Source organism: Hyperoodon ampullatus (assembly GCF_949752795.1).
Source record: "Hyperoodon ampullatus genome assembly, chromosome: 4".
NCBI lineage: Eukaryota > Metazoa > Chordata > Mammalia > Artiodactyla > Ziphiidae > Hyperoodon > Hyperoodon ampullatus.
Window position 1 is genome coordinate 143,643,996 of NC_136917.1, and position 17,989 is coordinate 143,661,984.

Below are 17,989 nucleotides of genomic sequence, written 5' to 3' on the forward strand. Positions count from 1 at the left end.
TTTCAAATTCTTTTCCATTATAGGCTATTACAAGATATTGAATATAGTTCCCTGTGCTATACAGTAAAGCCTTGTTGTTTATTTTATACATAGTGGTGTGTACCTGTTGATCCCATACTCCTAATTTATCCCTTCTCCCCATTTTCCCCTTTGGTAACCATAAGTTAGTTTTCTATGTCTGTGAATCTGTTTCTTTTCTGTAAATAAGTTCATTTTTATTATTTTTTAGAACATATAAATGATATCATATGATATTTGCCTTCCTCTGTCTGACTTACTTCACTCAGTATGATAATCTCTAGGTCCATCCATGTTGCTGAAAATGGCATTATTTCATTCTTTTTTATGGCTGAGCAGTATTTCACTTTATACATATATATATATATATATATATATATATATATATATATATATATATATGTGTATATATATACACATATACATATATACCACATCTTTTTTTTTTTTTTTTTGCAGTACGTGGGCCTCTCACTGTTGTGGCCTCTCCCATTGCAGAGCACAGGCTCTGGATGCGCAGGCTCAGTGGCCATGGCTCACGGGCCCAGCTGCTCCGCGGCATGTGGGATCCTCCCGGACCGGGGCACGAACCCATGTTCCCTGCTTTGGCAGGCAGACTCCCAACCACTGCGCCACCAGGGAAGCCCCCAACCACATCTTCTTTATCCATTCATCTGTTGATAGACATTTAGGTTGCTTCCACATCTTAGCTATTGTAAATGGTGCTACAATGAACACTGGCATGCACCACCCCCTCTTCTCCCCCTTGGTATCCAAAAGTTTGTTCTCTACATCTGTGTCGCTATTGCTGCTTTGCAAGTAACTTCATCTGTACCATTTTTCTGGATTCCACATATAAGTGACATTATATGATATTTGTTTTTCTCTTTCTGATTTATTTCACTCTGTATGACAGTCTCTAGGTCTATTCATGTCTCTGCAAATGGCACTATTTCATTCCTTTTTATGGCTGAGTAATATTCCATTGTATATATGTACCACATCTTTTATCCACTCCTCTGTTGATGGACATTTAGGTTGCTTCCATGTCCTGGCTATTGTAAATAGTTCTGCAATGAACATTGGGGTCCATGTATCTTTTTGAATTATGGTTTTCTCCAGGTATATGCCCAGGAGTGGAATTGCTGGGTCATATGGTAGCTCTATTTTTAGTTTTTTGAGGAACCTCCATACTGTTCTCCATAGTGGTTGTATCAATTTACATTCCCACCAACAGTGTAGGAGGGCTCCCCTTTCTCCACATCCTCTCCAGCATTTATTGTTTGTAGATTTTTTGATGATGGCCATTCTGACTGGTGTGAGGTGATACCTCATTGTAGTTTTGATTTGCATTTCTTTAATAGTTAACAATATTGAGCACCTTTTCATGTACCTGTTGGCCATCTGTATGTCTTCTTTGGAAAAATGTCTATTTAGGTCTTCTGCCCATTTTTTGATTGGGTTGTTTGTTTTTGGTTATCAAGTTGCATGAGCTGTTTGTATATTTTGGAAATTAAGTCCTTGTCGGTTTGCAAATATTTTCTCCCAGGCCATAGGTTGTCTTTTGTTTTTGTTTATGGTTTCCTTTGTTGTGCCAAAGCTTATAAGCTTGAATAGGTCCCATTTGTTTATTTTTGCTTTTATTTCTATTGCCTTGGAAGACTGACCTAAGAAAACACTGTTACAATTTATGTCAGAGAATGTTTCGCCTGTGTTCTCTTCTAGGAGTTTTATGGTGTCATGTCTTATACTTTAGTCTTTAAGCAATTTTTAATTTATCTTTGTGTATGGTTTGAGGGATTGAGTCATTTTCACTTTGCTCCTGCAATCATTGTAACTTAGAAAAAAAGAAAGAAAACATCTCACTGTGGGAAAATATAAGATCAAATTTTTCACATCAGTTCACATCCATCTTCAACCTCACTCGGGTAATAAACTTTAAGCTGCAGCCAGGTGAGCAATAAACACCATCCCCATGGGACAGTGGATGAGCCAGAATGGCGCCCCATGTTCCTGAACTGACAATTAGAGGACTCATTTTATGGACTCTAGGGGCAGCTGTTTGCTGGAAAGAGACACTAATACAGTCACCTGCCTAAAAACCCACCCCCATACCAAGACACCCTTAGAACAAACATCAAAAAATCAAGCAGTATTGTTTGTCTTCTCTTAGTTGTTTCCCCTTTCCAGGTTTCCTGTGATGTTGCAAAGCCAATCAAGATGTTCTGGCCAGAGCTATACACCCACTACACCTTGTTCTGTCTCCTTGTTCATCTCATCCAATGAGTAGAAAAAAATGTTAACACATCACCTGACTTGATTAGGGATTCTTGAACAGAAGGTAAATTATGAGAGTTTAGTGGAAAATTTTTGTATCAGAAAAGGAAACTAAAAAGTTTTGTATGTGAACTGAGAATTTAAACTCCAAACACTAACTACATAAGAAAGAAAGAGATCCACCAGAGGGCAGACAGCAGAAGCAAGAAGAACTACAATCCTGCAGCCTGTGGAACAAAAACCACATTCACAGAAAGACAGACAAGATGAAAAGGCAGAGGGCTATGTACCAGATGAAGGAACAAGAAAAAAACCCAGAAAAACAACTAAATGAACTGGAGGTAGGCAACTTCCAGCAAAAAAATTCAGAATAATGATAGTGAAGATGATCCAGGACCTCGGAAAAAGAATGGAGGCAAAGATCGAGAAGATGCAAGAAATGTTTAACAAAGACCTAGAAGAATGAAAGAACAAGCAAACAGAGATGAACAGTACAATAACTGAAATGAAAACTACATTAGAAGGAATCAATAGCAGAATAACTGAGGCAGAAGAACGGATAAGTGACCTGTAAGACAAAATGGTGGAATTCGCTGCTGCGGAACAGAATAAAGAAAAAAGAATGAAAAGAAATGACGACAGCCTAAGAGACCTCTGGGACAACATTAAACACAAGAACATTCGCGTTATAGGGGCCCCAAAAGGAGAAAAGGAAGAGAAAGGACCCGAGAAAATATTTAAAGAGATTATAGTCAAAAATTTCCCTACAATGGGAAAGGAAATAGCCACCCAAGTCCAAGAAGCACAGCAAGTCCCATACAGAATAAACTCAAGGAGAAACACACCAAGACACATAGTAATCAAATGGGCAAAAATTAAAGACAAAGAAAAACTATTGAAAGCAACAAAGGAAAAATGACAAATAACATACAAGGGAACTCACATAAGGTTAACAGCTGATTTCTCAGCAGAAACTCTATAAGCCAGAAGGGAATAGCATGATATACTTAAAGTGATAAAAGGGAAGAACCTACAACCAAGATTACTCTACCTGACAAGGATCTCATTCAGATTTGATGGATAAATCAAAAGCTTTACAGACAAGCAAAAGCTAATAGAATTCAGCACCACAAAACCAGCTCTACAACAAATGCTAAAGAAACTTCTCTAAGTGGGAAACACAAGAGAAGAAAAGGACCTACAAAAACAAACCCAAAACAATTAAGAAAATGGTCAGAGGAACATACATATCGATAATTACCTTAAATGTGAATGGCTTAAATGCTCCAACCAAAGGACACAGGCTTCCTGAATACATACAAAAACAAGACCCATATATATGCTGTCTACAAGACACCCACTTCAGACCTAGGGACACATACAGACTGAAAGCGAGGGAATGGAAAAAGATATTCCATGCAAATGGAAATCAAAAGAAAGCTGGAGTAGCTAAACTCATATCAGATAAAATAGACTTTAAAATAAAGAATGTTACAAGAGACAAGGAAGGACACTACATAATGATCAAGAGATCAATCCAAGAAGAAGATATAACAATTATAAATATATATGCACCCAACATAGGAGCACTTGAATACATAAGGAACTGCTAACAGCTGTAAATGAGGAAATCAAAAGTAAAACAATAATAGTGGGGGACTTTAACACCTCACTTACACCAATGGACAGATGATCCAAAATGAAAATAAATAAGGAAACAGAAGCTTTCGATGACACAATAGACCACATAGATTTAATTGATATTTATAAGTCATTCCATCCAAAAACAGCAGAATACACTTTCTTTTCAAGTGCGCATGGAACATTCTCCAGGATAGATCTTCGGTCACAAATCAAGCCTCTTTAAATTTAAGAAACTTGAAATCATATCAAGCATCTTTTCTGACCACAATGCTATGAGATTAGAAATGAATTGCAGGGGAAAAAACGTAAAAAACACAAACACGTGTAGGCTAAACACTACGTTACTAAATAACCAAGAGATCACTGAAGAAATCAAAGAGGAAGTCAAAAAATACCTGAGAAAAATGACAGTGAAAACATGACAATCCAAAACTGTTAGAATGCAGCAAAAGCAGTTCTAAGAGGGAAGTTTATAGCTATACAAGGCTACCTCAAGAAATAAATAATCTAACCTTACACCTAGGGGAACTAGAGAAAGAAGAACAAACAAACCCTAAAGTGAGCAGAAGGAAAGAAATCATAAAGATCAGAGCAGAAATAAATGAAATAGAAACAAAGAAAACAATAGCAAAGATCAATAAAACTAAAAGCTGGTTCTTTGAGAAAATAAACAAAATTGATAAACCATTAGCCAGACTCATCAAGAAAAAGAGGGAGAGGACTCAAATCATAAAATTAGAAATGCAAAACGAGAAGTTAGAACAGACACCGCAGAAATACAAAGCATCCTAAGAGACTACTACAAGCAACTCTATGCCAATAAAATGGACAAACTGGAAGAAATGGACAAATGCTTAGAAATGTATAACCTTTCAAGACTGAACCAGGAAGAAATAGAACATATGAACAGACCAATCACAAGTAATGAAATTGAAACTGTGATTAAAAATCTTCCAACAGGGCTTCCCTGGTGGCGCAGTGGTTGAGAGTCCGCCTGCCAATGCAGGGGACACAAGTTCGTGCCCTGGTCTGGGAAGATCCCACATGCCACGGAGCGGCTGGGCCCGTGAGCCATGGCTGCTGAGCCTGTGTGTCCGGAGCCTGTGCTCCTCAACGGGACAGGCCACACAGTGAGAGACCCGCGTACCACAAAATAAATAAATAAATAAATAAATAAATAAATAAATCTTCCAACAAACAGAAGTCCAGGACCAGATGGCTTCACAGGTGAATTCTATCAAACATTTAGAGAAGAACTAACACCCATCCTTCTCAAACTCTTCCAAAAAATTACAGAGGAAGGAACACTCCCAAACTGATTCTATGAGGCCACCATCACCCTGACGCCAAAAGCAGACAAAGATACTACAAAAAAAGAAAATTACAGACCAATATCACTGATGAATATAGATGCAAAAATCCTCAACAAACTACTAGCAAACAGAATCCAACAACACATTAATAAAATCATACACCACGATCAAGTGGGATTTATCCCAGGGATGCAAGGATTCTTCAGTATATGCAAATCAATCAATGTGACACACCATATTAGCAAACTGAAGAATAAAATCCACGTGATCATCTCAATAGATGCAGAAAAAGCTTTTGAAAAAATTCAACACCAATTAATGATAAAAACTCTCCAGAAACTGGGCATAGAGGGAACCTACCTCAACATAATAAAGGCCATATACAACAAACTCACAGAAAACATCATTCTCAATGGTGAAAAACTGAAAACATTTCCTCTAAGATCAGGAACAAGACAAGGCTGTCCACTCTCACTGCTATTATTCAACATAGTTTTGGAAGTCCTAGCCACGGCAATCAGAGAAGCAAAAGAAATAAAAGGAATACAAATTGGAAAAGAAGAAGTAAAACTGTCACTGTTTGCAGGTGACATGATACTATACATACAGAATCCTAAAGATGCCACCAGAGAACTACTAGAGCTAATCAATGAATTTGGTAAAGTTGTAGGATACAAAATTAATGCACAGAAATCTCTTGCATTCCTATACACTAATGATGAAAAATCTGAAAGAGAAATTAAGGAAACACTCCCATTTACCATTACAACAAAAAGAATAAAATACCTAGGAATAAACCTATCTAGGGAGACAAAAGACCTGTATGTAGGAAACTATAACACACTGATGAAAGAAATTAAAGATGATACCAACAGATGGAGAGATATACCATGTTCTTGGATTGGAAGAATCAATATTGTGAAAATGACTGTACTACCCAAAGCTCTACAGATTCAATGTAATCCCTATCAAATTACCAGTGGCATTTTTTACGGAACTAGAACAAAATGTCTTAAAATTTGTATGGAAACACAAAAGACCCCAAATAGCCAAAGCAGTCTTGAGGGAAAAAAATGGAGCTGGACAAATCAGACTCCCTGACTTCAGACTATACTTCAAGGTTACAGTAATCAAGACAATATGGTACTGGCACAAAAACAGAAACATAGATAAATGGAACAAGATAGAAAGCCCAGAGGTAAACCCACACACCTATGGTCAACTAATCTATGACAAAGGAGGCAAGGATATACAATGGAGAAAAGACAATGGAGAAGAGACAGCACCAATAAGTGGTGCTGGGAAAACTGGACAGCTACATGTAAAAGAATGAAATTAGAACACTCCCTAACACCATACACAAAAATAAACTCAAAATGGATTTCAGACCTAAATGTAATGCTGGACACTATAAAACCCTTAGAGGAAAACATAGGAAGAACATTCTTTGATATAAATCACAGCAAGATCTTTTTTGATCCACCTCCTAGAGTAATGGAAATAAAAACAAAAATAAACAAATGGGACCTAATGAAACTTAAAAGCTTTTGCATAGCAAAGGAAACCATAAACAATACAAAAAGACAACCCTCAGAATGGGAGAAAATATTTGCAAACGAGTCAACGGATAAAGGATTAATCTCCAAAATATATAAACAGCTCATGCAGCTCAATATTAAAGAAACAAACAACCCAATCCAAAAATGGGCAGAACACCTAAGTAGACATTTCTCCAAAGAAGACATACAGATGGCCCAGAAGCACACAAAAAGCTGCTCAACATCACTAATTATTAGAGAAATGAAAATCAAAACTACAATGAGGTATCACCTCACACCAGTTAGAATGGGCTTCATGAGAAAATCTCCAAACAACAAATGCTGGAGAGGGTGTGGAGAAAAGGAAACCCTCTTGCACTGTTGGTAGGAATGTAAACTGATACAGCCACTATGGATAACAGTATGGAGGTTCCTTAAAAAACTAAAAATCGAATTACCATATGATCCATCAATCCCACTACTGGGCATATATCCAGAGAAAACCGCAATTCAAAAAGACACATGCACCCCAATGTTCATTGCCGCACAATTTACAATAGCCAGGTCATGGAAGCAACCTAAATGCCCATCGACAAATGAATGGATAAAGAAGATGTGGTACATATATACAATGCAACATTACTCAGCCATAAAAAGGAACAAAATTGAGTCATTTGTTGAGACGTGGATGGATCTAGAGACTGTCATACCGAGTGACGTAAGTCACAAAGAGAAAAACAAATATCGTATCTTAAAGCGTATATGTCGAACCTAGAAAAATGGTACAGATGAAACAGTTTGTAGAGCAGAAATTGAAACATAGATGTAGAGAACAAACGTATGGACACCAAGGGGGTAAATCCGTGGGGCAGATAGAGGTGGGGGTGTGATGAATTGGGCGATTGGGATTGACATGTATACACTCGTGTATAAAATTGATGACTTATAAGAACCTGCTGTATAAAAATAAATAGAAAAAACTTATTTATAAAAAAAAAGGAAGAAAGAAAGTCATGATCTTATGATGTATTCGGGAAAACACAGGACTTATCAGAAACTCTGGCTTTAGATCTCCTTTCTACCATGTACTTGAACTCCGTTTACATTTCTGTAACAATAAGAATTTACCAGGCTTTTGGGAAGATCAAAAGAGATATTATATATGGAATTTTTTAATGTGATTACTAGTTCTAATAATAGAATTAGTAATGGGTGTAAAATACCAAACTCCAGAATGTTTTTTGCCAGATATACGAGTGTTCATAGAAAAATATTGCGATGATTTATAGCCTGGAATAAGCGATCTTACTAAAGCACAGACTTTAATCTAGATAGTGGCAAAGTGCCACGTACTAGAACTAACACATAAGCAAGGAATCACCAGTACCCTCAAGAGGGAATGATGGAATGCATGAATGAGAGGGTATGTGAAAACCCAGAGCAGCTGAAGTCATGTAGCACCCTGGAAAATTGAGGGTGCCTGGGAAAAGAGGGTGGCTAGGTGTTAAAAGCAGGATATACACCATGGAAAGGTTGAAATTGAGGATATCACAGTTTTAATGAGAAAAGGTGCAACTGACAGTAAAGAGCCTCATGATGACAAAGGTGAGAGAAATTGCTCATTTCATGGCAAAGTCTTGTTGCTGTGACTTATAGGAGAGAAAAAGTGAGGTCAGAACCGTGAGGTGATTATATTATTTAATCCTGATTACAAAATACTGAATGCATTTTCTTCCACGTTCAAAAAGAGAACAAATAGAATAAAAATGAGTTGGGGAGAGGTGTGGGGGAAGGATTCCACATATTCTGTAGACTGAGGTTTCAAATATCAACCATCTCTGTGTGTGGAATCTTCCATAGCCCTCCATTTCTTTTTTTATTTTTTAAAAAATAAATTTATTTATTTATTTATTTATTTTTGGCTGTGTTGGGTCTTCTTTGTTGTGCACAGGCTTTCTCTAGTTGCGGAAAGCGGGGACTACTCTTTGTTGCGGTGAGCAGGCTTCTCATTGTCGTGGCTTCTCTTGTTGCGGAGCACAGGCTCTAGGTGCGTGGGCTTCAGTAGTTATGGCACGTGGGCTCAGTAGTCGTGGCTTGCGGGCTCTAGAGCACAGGCTCTGTAGTTGTGGCTCTCGGGCTCTAGAACACAGACTCAGTAGTTGCGGTGCACAGGCTTAGATGCTCCGTGGCATGTGGGATCTTCCCGAGCAAGGGCTCTAACCCCTGTCCCCTGCATTGGCAGGCGGATTCTTAACCACTGTGACACCAGGGAAGCCCCACCCTCCATTTCTTATATCTAGTTTTTATTTTCCTCAAATCACATTCTGGATCCCTCGCTGACGAGCTGCTGCCCCCTGTCTTTTTTTTTTTTTATTCAAACAGAAAGTCACAAAAATTATAATCTCCCTCATCAGTTCACTCAGTCCCATGTAATTTTTTTTTTCATCTTGATCTTTTGTTAGTGCCGCCCCCTGTCTTGAGGGGCTTGTTGAAATCTTCTCTTCTAAGCAGTTCTCTTCACACAGAACTTTTCACACGCTGGGAAGGAAGTGTCTAGAAAACCCCACAGATGGCCTCCTCTCCCCACCCCCGCACCTTCAGTTTCTACTCATCAACTGCAGAAAGGAACTCAAATCCCAGTCTTGGTGTCAAGGTGTGTTTATGTGTGTTGAGAGGGATCTGGAGGCTGAGAAAAAAAGAGAGCAGGACATTTCTATCTTGTTTTTCCTATGCCAAGGAGTATCTTTCTCAGCCATCAAGAATGTTTTATTTCAAATTTCATATGTTTTTAGCAAAGTGAGTTTTTCTTTTGCTGGTTTATACTCCTTTTATATGAAAATAGAATAACCATTAGAAAGAGTAGACGAAAATAAGATCTTTTTGAGGTGACAGAGTTGGCGATACAGGCAAAATGAAAGGACTTATATTGTATTATGACGTGGACATTAAATATTATCCTAAGATCCAAATAAGCCCCTAGGAAGAGATCTATGAAAATACTTCAATTATCTACAAGTTCATTATACAAAATGTAAATTCCTCTGAACTTATCCTCTGATTTGGTATAGTTTATGCAGGCTAAGTGAATAATATCATAAGAAAATATAAGATAAATTTGCTATAAAAACTATATAAAATGGAATAACAAAAACACATGGCGTCAGGACTGTTTGTTGTTCTATATTATCTACATCCTATCGCTATTCCATTAGCATCAAGAAGTCAAAAACTTACAGCAGAACAAATTTCAGAAACACATAGAAAGTCATAGGTAATTTCCTCATCCATTAATGGTTAAACCATCAGAGACCATGACAAAGTCAAAACTATTATTTGTGGGGCTTCCCTGGTGGCGCAGTGGTTGAGAGTCCGCCTGCCGATGCAGGGGACGCGGGTTCATGCCCCGGTCCAGGAAGATCCCACATGCCGCAGAGCTGCTGGGCCTGTGAGCCATGGACGCTGAGCCTGCGCGTCTGGAGCCTGTGCTCCGCAATGGGAGAGGCCACAACAGTGAGAGGCCCGCGAACCGCAAAAAAAAAAAAAAAAAAACCCAAAAAACCTGTATTTGTGTAGGAGCTATTTGGTCGGATGACCAGGAAGAGGTTTGAAGGTTCTAATTTGTAGAATGATGGTGATTCTCAAGCCTGTGTTTAAAGACAAAGGGTACCCAAAAGCCTAACTGATCAATATACCTGGAGAGTTCAAGGTGCCACAGCATTTGGGAGGTGGGTCTTTACTGGTTAAGCTTTACCAGTAAAGCTTTACCAGCTTTAAGTTGCTGTGTGACCTGGCTTCCTCTACTTCAATTCACCCTAGAAGAGAGAACCCAGTAGGAACCAGGAAAGAGTGCAGAGCAGCAGGTGCCTGAGATCCCAGAAGAGGGAATGATGATACACAGTGACATCTGCAGAGGTTTTCTGCTAAGATGCCCAGGACAGCCTCCTGAGGAAAAAATGCCACATTGACCTGCATCAAGGGAAGCCATGCACACACACCTCCCGGAGAGACCCCACTCATACCAGGTGTTTTCTTCCTACTATATTTCACCTCACAACACGAGGCTGGGGTGGTCTGCAGTTCCCTCTCCACTTTCATAAGTCACTGACAAAAATGTAAGGGGTTGTCAGAGTCGGGGCTGCCACCACTTCTCCCACTGCCCATTCCTCCTCCCTATGCTTTGCCCAGCCTGCAGCAGCCCGCTCCCACCCCAAGAACTCAACTTGTGGTGAGAAGCACGTTCCCACATCCTGTTGAAGAGGGGCCTGACGCTCCCTTCAGCATCAGAGGCTCAGCCAACTGGAATCTATCACAGCCCATTCACCATGAAGTAAACATTCCGTTAAGCAAGGAGCTCTCAAGAATAGATTCATGACTGGGTTCAATGCTCCTTAAGAGGCTAAGGAAATCTTTTTTCCTACTTTCATCTGTGTGATCAGTCATGAAGAAATTCAAGTAAATTCAGCCTGTCAGCCATATGTTTAATAGTGATTATGGAAAGAAATGTGCAGGCATTATGGGAGTGCTTATTTGGGGAGGGGGTGGCAGAGGGGGGTTTTTGAGGAAGAAAATAAAACCAGGTCCCTGCTTTTACATCTCCTTAAGAAAACAGAGTACACACATTAAATACATAAATTATGATTCATTAAGTACCTAAATATTTAGACAGTGTTAACAGGGATGAAAAAAAAGTTACTGCAGTTTCAGTGTCTAGAGTGGAGCTTGCCATCTACTATCTTGTGAAGCATTGTCATAAGTACTGTATTTTCAACCATTAACTCTATCTTGACAACCAAAAATAATTAAAATAGTTTTATTACATAATTTCTAACAATAGAAGTTCTAAGAAAATTTATTTTCGGACTAAAATAATCCCCCCCCCCAAAAAAAATCCCTTTTCCAAGTTTACTGGGTATAGCAGATCAAGTCATTTTGAAGAGAAAAGACAACTTGTCACTGTGTGTGTGTGTGGGTGTGTGTGTGTGTGTTGGGAAGTGGAGGAGGGCTTGGCTTGGTCATGAGGAATATATCTGTTGTTTTATTTTCTTTAATCTAGGCAATATAAATTCATGATGCTAAATATTACTATTGCTCTATGAAAATTTGAACTGCTTGAGTCTATTCCAAATTTTCACCAGCCTGCTTCCTACCTCAAGGATGGTAAATTTATCTGGCTTAACAGAAGAACTATCTTTTCTGTCTTTTTGCTATACCTCTGGTCAATCCTGGGCTGAGTGGATCCTAAATTTGAATAACATGAGCCATCATCTCAGCAGAAGCTGTGTTCTCCCGTGCAGCATGCCACCCTCACCTGCCTTCTTTCCTCTTCCACCCATGCTGAGCAGGACTAGGGCAGGCTTCCTGGAACATTTTCCCACTACATATGCATCTCCTTGCACCCTGATGCCACCAATGCTGCTCTACCTGGGGTTCTGTTCTGGACAGTGGTGGCAGTGGTAGGAACTAATTTTGTTCCATGAGAAGCACTAGCAATTCAGACCAAATAAATCATGAGTATTGACATGTTATCTCAACATAGCAATAAAAAAAAAGAAAACCTACAAATGGTAAAATTGATCAATGATGAAAGAAAGAAAGAACAAGGAGAGTCAGAGAGATAGAGGGAGAAAGAGACCAGTTTGGATAAACTATTGTTATTTACCAACTCCCTCATGATTAAAAGCATTAGATGCAATCAAGTGAAATCATTTTCTTCTCTTATTCCTTGGGCTCTATTTAGGAAAGAATAACAGCATCCATAAGAGTGGTTCATTCTCCTCATGCTTTAATTACAAAAGTGACACTAACACATATTAAGGAGGTAAAATTAGGCTCAAAGTTATTTTAAATTCATTAGTTACCCACGATTCGTGGGTGTTTTATTTCTTTTGTGCTTTACAAATGAAACTTTACAAAGATGAGACTTTCAAAGACAAGGAATTTTGAAAACAATCTAGTGATAGTCTTTTGTATTATTAGTTTCTCTACAGTTACTTGTAGGTTTTAGAGTGTATTACATTATAAAAATTAAAAGCAGAATTTCTGGTAAGATGTTTCCAGTTATTCAGGAGCAAGAGGATTAGTTCAGGGATTCTCAATCTCAGCACTATTTTGACTGATAATTCTTAGTTTCGGGGTCTGTCCTGGGCATTGTAAGATGTTTAGCAGCAGCCCTGGCCTCTATTCACTAGTTGTCAAGAGCACTTTCTCAGTCGGCCATTTCAATCAAAGATGTCTCCAGACATTGCCAAAATTGCCCCAATTTGAGAACCGCTGGATTAACCTAATGCTCAGGATATATTTAAAACCAACCAAAATCCAGTTACCAATGTTATTAATTTTCCATATGAAAATATGTAGATGAACTAGCTGCAAAAGAAAACATTTTCTTGATGTGTAGTTTCTTGATGTCTCTCCTAAATGCCATCTCAGCCTTTGTTTAAGTATGTACTTGATTTATTGCCTTTATGTAAGTTGCTGAAAGCAAAAAAGATTCTCTGGAATCTGGAGTTGTGAACTAGAAGTACAGAGGATATAGCTAAAGCATTTTTGCATCTTCCCAGGGACTGTGAAAAGCATGTTAAGTTTATGTTAGTGAAGATATATAATTCTGAGGAAGGGGAAAACATGGGGACTAAAGGAAATTCATTTCTGTCAACAGCTTCTCTACAATTACACCTGTATAATTATAGAGCAATGCACGGGAGTAGTTTTGGCCAAACATTGTTCAGACGTTCTCTGACTTAAAATGGTTCAATTTAGGATTTTTCAACGTTATAATGATGCAATATGCATCTACGAAAAACCGAAATTTGAATTTTGATCTTTTCCCAGGCTAGCAATATGTGGTACGATACTCTCTCATGATGCTCACAGCTTCCAGTCAGCTGCGCAATCATGAGAGTAAACAACCCATATACTTGCAGCCATTCCATACACATACAACCATCCTGATTTACTTTCAGTACAGTATTCAATAAATTACCTGAGGTATTCAACACTTTATTATAAAATAGACTTTTTGTTAGATGATTTTGCCCAACTATAGGCTAATGTAAGTATTCTAAGCACGTTTAAAGTAGGCTGGGCTAAGCTATGATGCTTGGTAGGTGAGGTGTATTAAATGCATTTTCTATTTAGGATATTTTCAACTTACAATGGGTTTATCTGGATGTAACTATCATAAGTGGAGAAAGATCTGCACAAACTCATTAACAGCTGGAATTAATAACAATTTGCTTCAAATAAATTTGGAAAATAAATTTCAAGATAAAATGTTTGTTTTACTTAAATAACTTAAACTCTGAGATCTCCTAGATTGTGAAATGCCTCTTCTTAAGAATAAACAGAAGCCCGATCTTTAAATCATTAAAAGTTAAAGAGTTCCTGCAAATTAATGTAAGAGGTTAGTAAGGGACAAACTGGATGTAAATTATGTGAGAACTCTCTGTACTATCTTCTGAATTCTTCTGTAAATCTAAAACTGTTGTAAAAAATAAAGAAATTAAGTCTATTTTTAAGAGATGGTGCAAATAATATGCACTGATATGGATCCAATTATCAAGGGGAAAAAAGGAGAATTAATATTGAAAATATTTAACAGCTGGAATTGTACAGGCACCAAGCAATCAGAGTGGCTGCTGACCACACATCCAGCTGAGCTGGTGTGTAGCAACTTAGTATCAGTTCAGGAAAAAAGCAAGGTGCCAAGCAGGGGTTTCCATTTGTGCAAAAGGCGGGGACAGAAAGGATGTGCGTGTGTGTTTATTTTTATATATTTGTATATGCACAGTTAGAAATATACATAACAAACTGATAACAGTGGTTGACTGACCCTAGAGAGGAACTGGGTAAGTTCGCCATGTAATTTATTGTTTAAAGTAGGTCAATTTTGAGAGTGAAAGGGAGCATTATTAATAATTATTCCAGAACAATAGGCATGAACTTGTACTGTACTGATAAGTCAGTATTTAAGATCCCCATAGAACTGGGGCATGAGGGCTTGGAGGGTCAGGGTTTAGAGCAGGCTTACTTTTCCCTTTTTCATGAAATACATTGCTCTTACCCTCTTTTAAACTTTTTTAGAGTAAAAAGAGCCCTAGAAAGTGGAATGAAATGAGAGAATGTCAAAAAAAAATTAATCATTTTTGCCTTTCTATCATTATCATAAAGAAAGAAATCTAGCTATTAAGATTAAGGGCAAATCTGGGTGTTGAAAATTTTATCTGATAAACTTATTAAGAGTTGTAACAACTAAAAACCTCTAAAGCTAAGCAGTCAGTATAAGAGATTAAATAGTTGTAGAGTTCAGGCTATTGATTTACGAGACATATTAGTACGTTCAGATGCTGTTACTGTTTCTTCAATGTGTCCCACATAGGAACCTGAGGCTCTTTCTTTCCCTGTCTTTCAACATACAGTTGAAAGTTTCAGAGTGGGGGAAACCAAACTCAAACATCATAAACTCTATAATGTTATCCAGCAGTATGTTTGTTTCAGTCATATTAATTTAAAATTAAGACATAACATTAATGATTGTAACTTCAGAATTTGGTCACCTGGAGAAATGATGTTATGTGACTAGTGAATTCAAAAAAAAAATCATGATGGCAGACAATCCTTGGATGTATATTACATGCAATTCTTGATCTAAGAACTTTACATGCATTAACTCATTTGATCCTAATTAAAAAACAAAACCCGGTGACAAATAGGTACTCATTATTCTCATTTTATAGGTAAAGAAAACTGAGTTTCAGAGAGGTTAAGTAATTTGCTTGATCACACAGCTAGTGAGTAGCAAAGTTAAGGCTGGAAACCAAGTCAATGATTTCAGAGACGTAGCTATTAACCATGATACTGCACTGCCTCCTGGTTTTGAGTTGGCATCTGGGACTTAAATTCCAAATCAACCACTTCCATATTTTCTGAACTAAAACCAGGGTGTGCAGTTTGACAATGTGTTAGTGTGTCTCATGGATTTCCCCCCATGAAATCCAGGTTGTGAAGTTGCTGTGACTAAATAGGATATCACTTAAATCCTTTAGTTTCTGTTTTGTCACCAATGCAGTGAGAGAGGTAGAATAGATAATTTCTAAGTCTTCACTTTCTTTTTTTTTACATCTTTATTGGAGTATAATTGCTTTACAATGGTGTGTTTCTGCTTTATAACAAAGTGAATCAGTTATACATTTCACTTTCTTTATAAAAATAGGAAACCCTCCCAGGTTCCAGGCATTCTTTAAAGTGCCTTACAGATATTGATTTCTTTTAAAGCCCTATGACACGACTCTTTATTCCCTTAATAGAGGTGAGCAAACTGAGGCCCAGGGAGCTTATATACCTCACATTACAGTAAATAGCTGGTCAGACTCAAAACCTGGCTCCCTAGTCTATGCTCTTAACCACTCTACTCTCCAGCCTCTTATTCTGGACTAAATTGTAGATCTAGAATATAAATTACAAAATATAGAGTGAATCTAGAATAAAAGATTCTTCCCTAGAGACAGACTTTCTTCCAGGTGGGGAGCAAATTTTTGTATTGATTTTTTTTTACGCATCTTGTGTTAAGGTTTAAAATCCTTTGCACCTATGATCTCCCAGGAGGCACAGGGTAGGATCCGTCTTCACCTGTTCCCTCTGCCAGCACCCAAACTCTCCCTGGTTCTGCTGCCTTCCTGCCTATTACCTCCGGGGATTACTTGAATATTTGAGAATATCATGGGGATAAAAAAAATGGTCAAGGGAGGCAAGGTAGAAAACAAGATATTTTTAGCAACTTGGATACAGGGTAGTAAATTAAAGAAGCAAAACCAAGCTGGAAATTGCTCCTTTCACCTCATTTTCGCCTCCTGCCTAGGTTGCTTACCCCAGTCCTGAAAGACTATAGTTTGGCATGGAGAGAAACTCTTGCTGAAGGGACCATTTCTTTTAAAATCACCATTCACAGTATTCATCTCAGTGCCAAGCTGAACAATTTCCCAAATATATTAGAATCCCGAGGGTTCTATACAAAGGGGAATGAGACAGTTTCTGGACTTTGGAGCCCGAGACAGACCTGAGTCTGCATCCCTGTCCTCACAGTTCCTGGCTGTGAGCCCTTGAATATGCTACTTAACGTTTCTAATAATAATAGTTTCCTTACATTGAGCCCAGGCTGAGGGCCAGGCAGGCACTTTACAAATTCTATCTCTAACACACGTGACAATCCTGGCAGATATGCTCTATTATCCCCATTGTACAGATTGTGCAACTGAGGCCCTGCTAATCAACTAGGATTCCAACCAAGTTCCCATGCTCTTACATGATGTCCTCCTGCAGTTTCAACCTCAATCCTCTTTCCTGTGACATGGAGTTAAATAATGCCATCATCCAAAAGAATGAGATGAGGCGACATAGATAACTTGCCTGGTTCAGAATCAAGCACATGTGTTACGTGCTCAACGGTGGTTCTTATTATTAGGAAAGGAAGTAATACAGGGGCCTGTATTACATGAGTCAAGAGGAGGGAGCAATTCTTCCCAACCGGACAGGATCTGGTTTTGTGGTATCTGAGTGGGGCCTTGAGAGAAGAAATACGTTTGGCAATGACAGGTGGGGATAGGGAGTAAGAAAACGTTTTCTAGGTGAATTTTAAAGCAAAAAATGGAAACTGTTGTGGCTACCTGTGATTTTTTTTTTCTAAGCCTCAGATTTTCAAATATTCCTAAAAGAACTAGAAAAGTTCAACTCCTGGCTTTTGAGAGAAAAAGCAAACCCACCATGAATTCTTACAGGTTACATGGGATTATAGTCAGAGAAAGGTGACTGCCCACCCTCTTTACTAGGTAATACCCTAATTCTAGACCAGGGGGACAGAGACTGGAGAAACCAGCATCTGGAAATGAGATTTTCCAGGCTGTCCCTGCTCTTTCCTTGTCACCTTCCCTGTGTGCTCCAGACTATGCCTCTTAGAAATGAGCGCAGTCTGCCTGCTAGTCTGGTTCCAGTTGAATCATTTACACTAAATATGTATCAATAAGTAGAAAAACTCATTTTATTGCTTATGTATAAAAATGAGTGGGTTTTTCTGCCACATCTCCCTGTTAGCAAACAGATGGACCTTAAATATAGGTGGGAACAAGAACAGGCTTGCAAACACAGAAATGTCAAACGTGGCTATGCCGTGTAAAGCATGCAACCCAGATTTACAGAAGAGCTTGC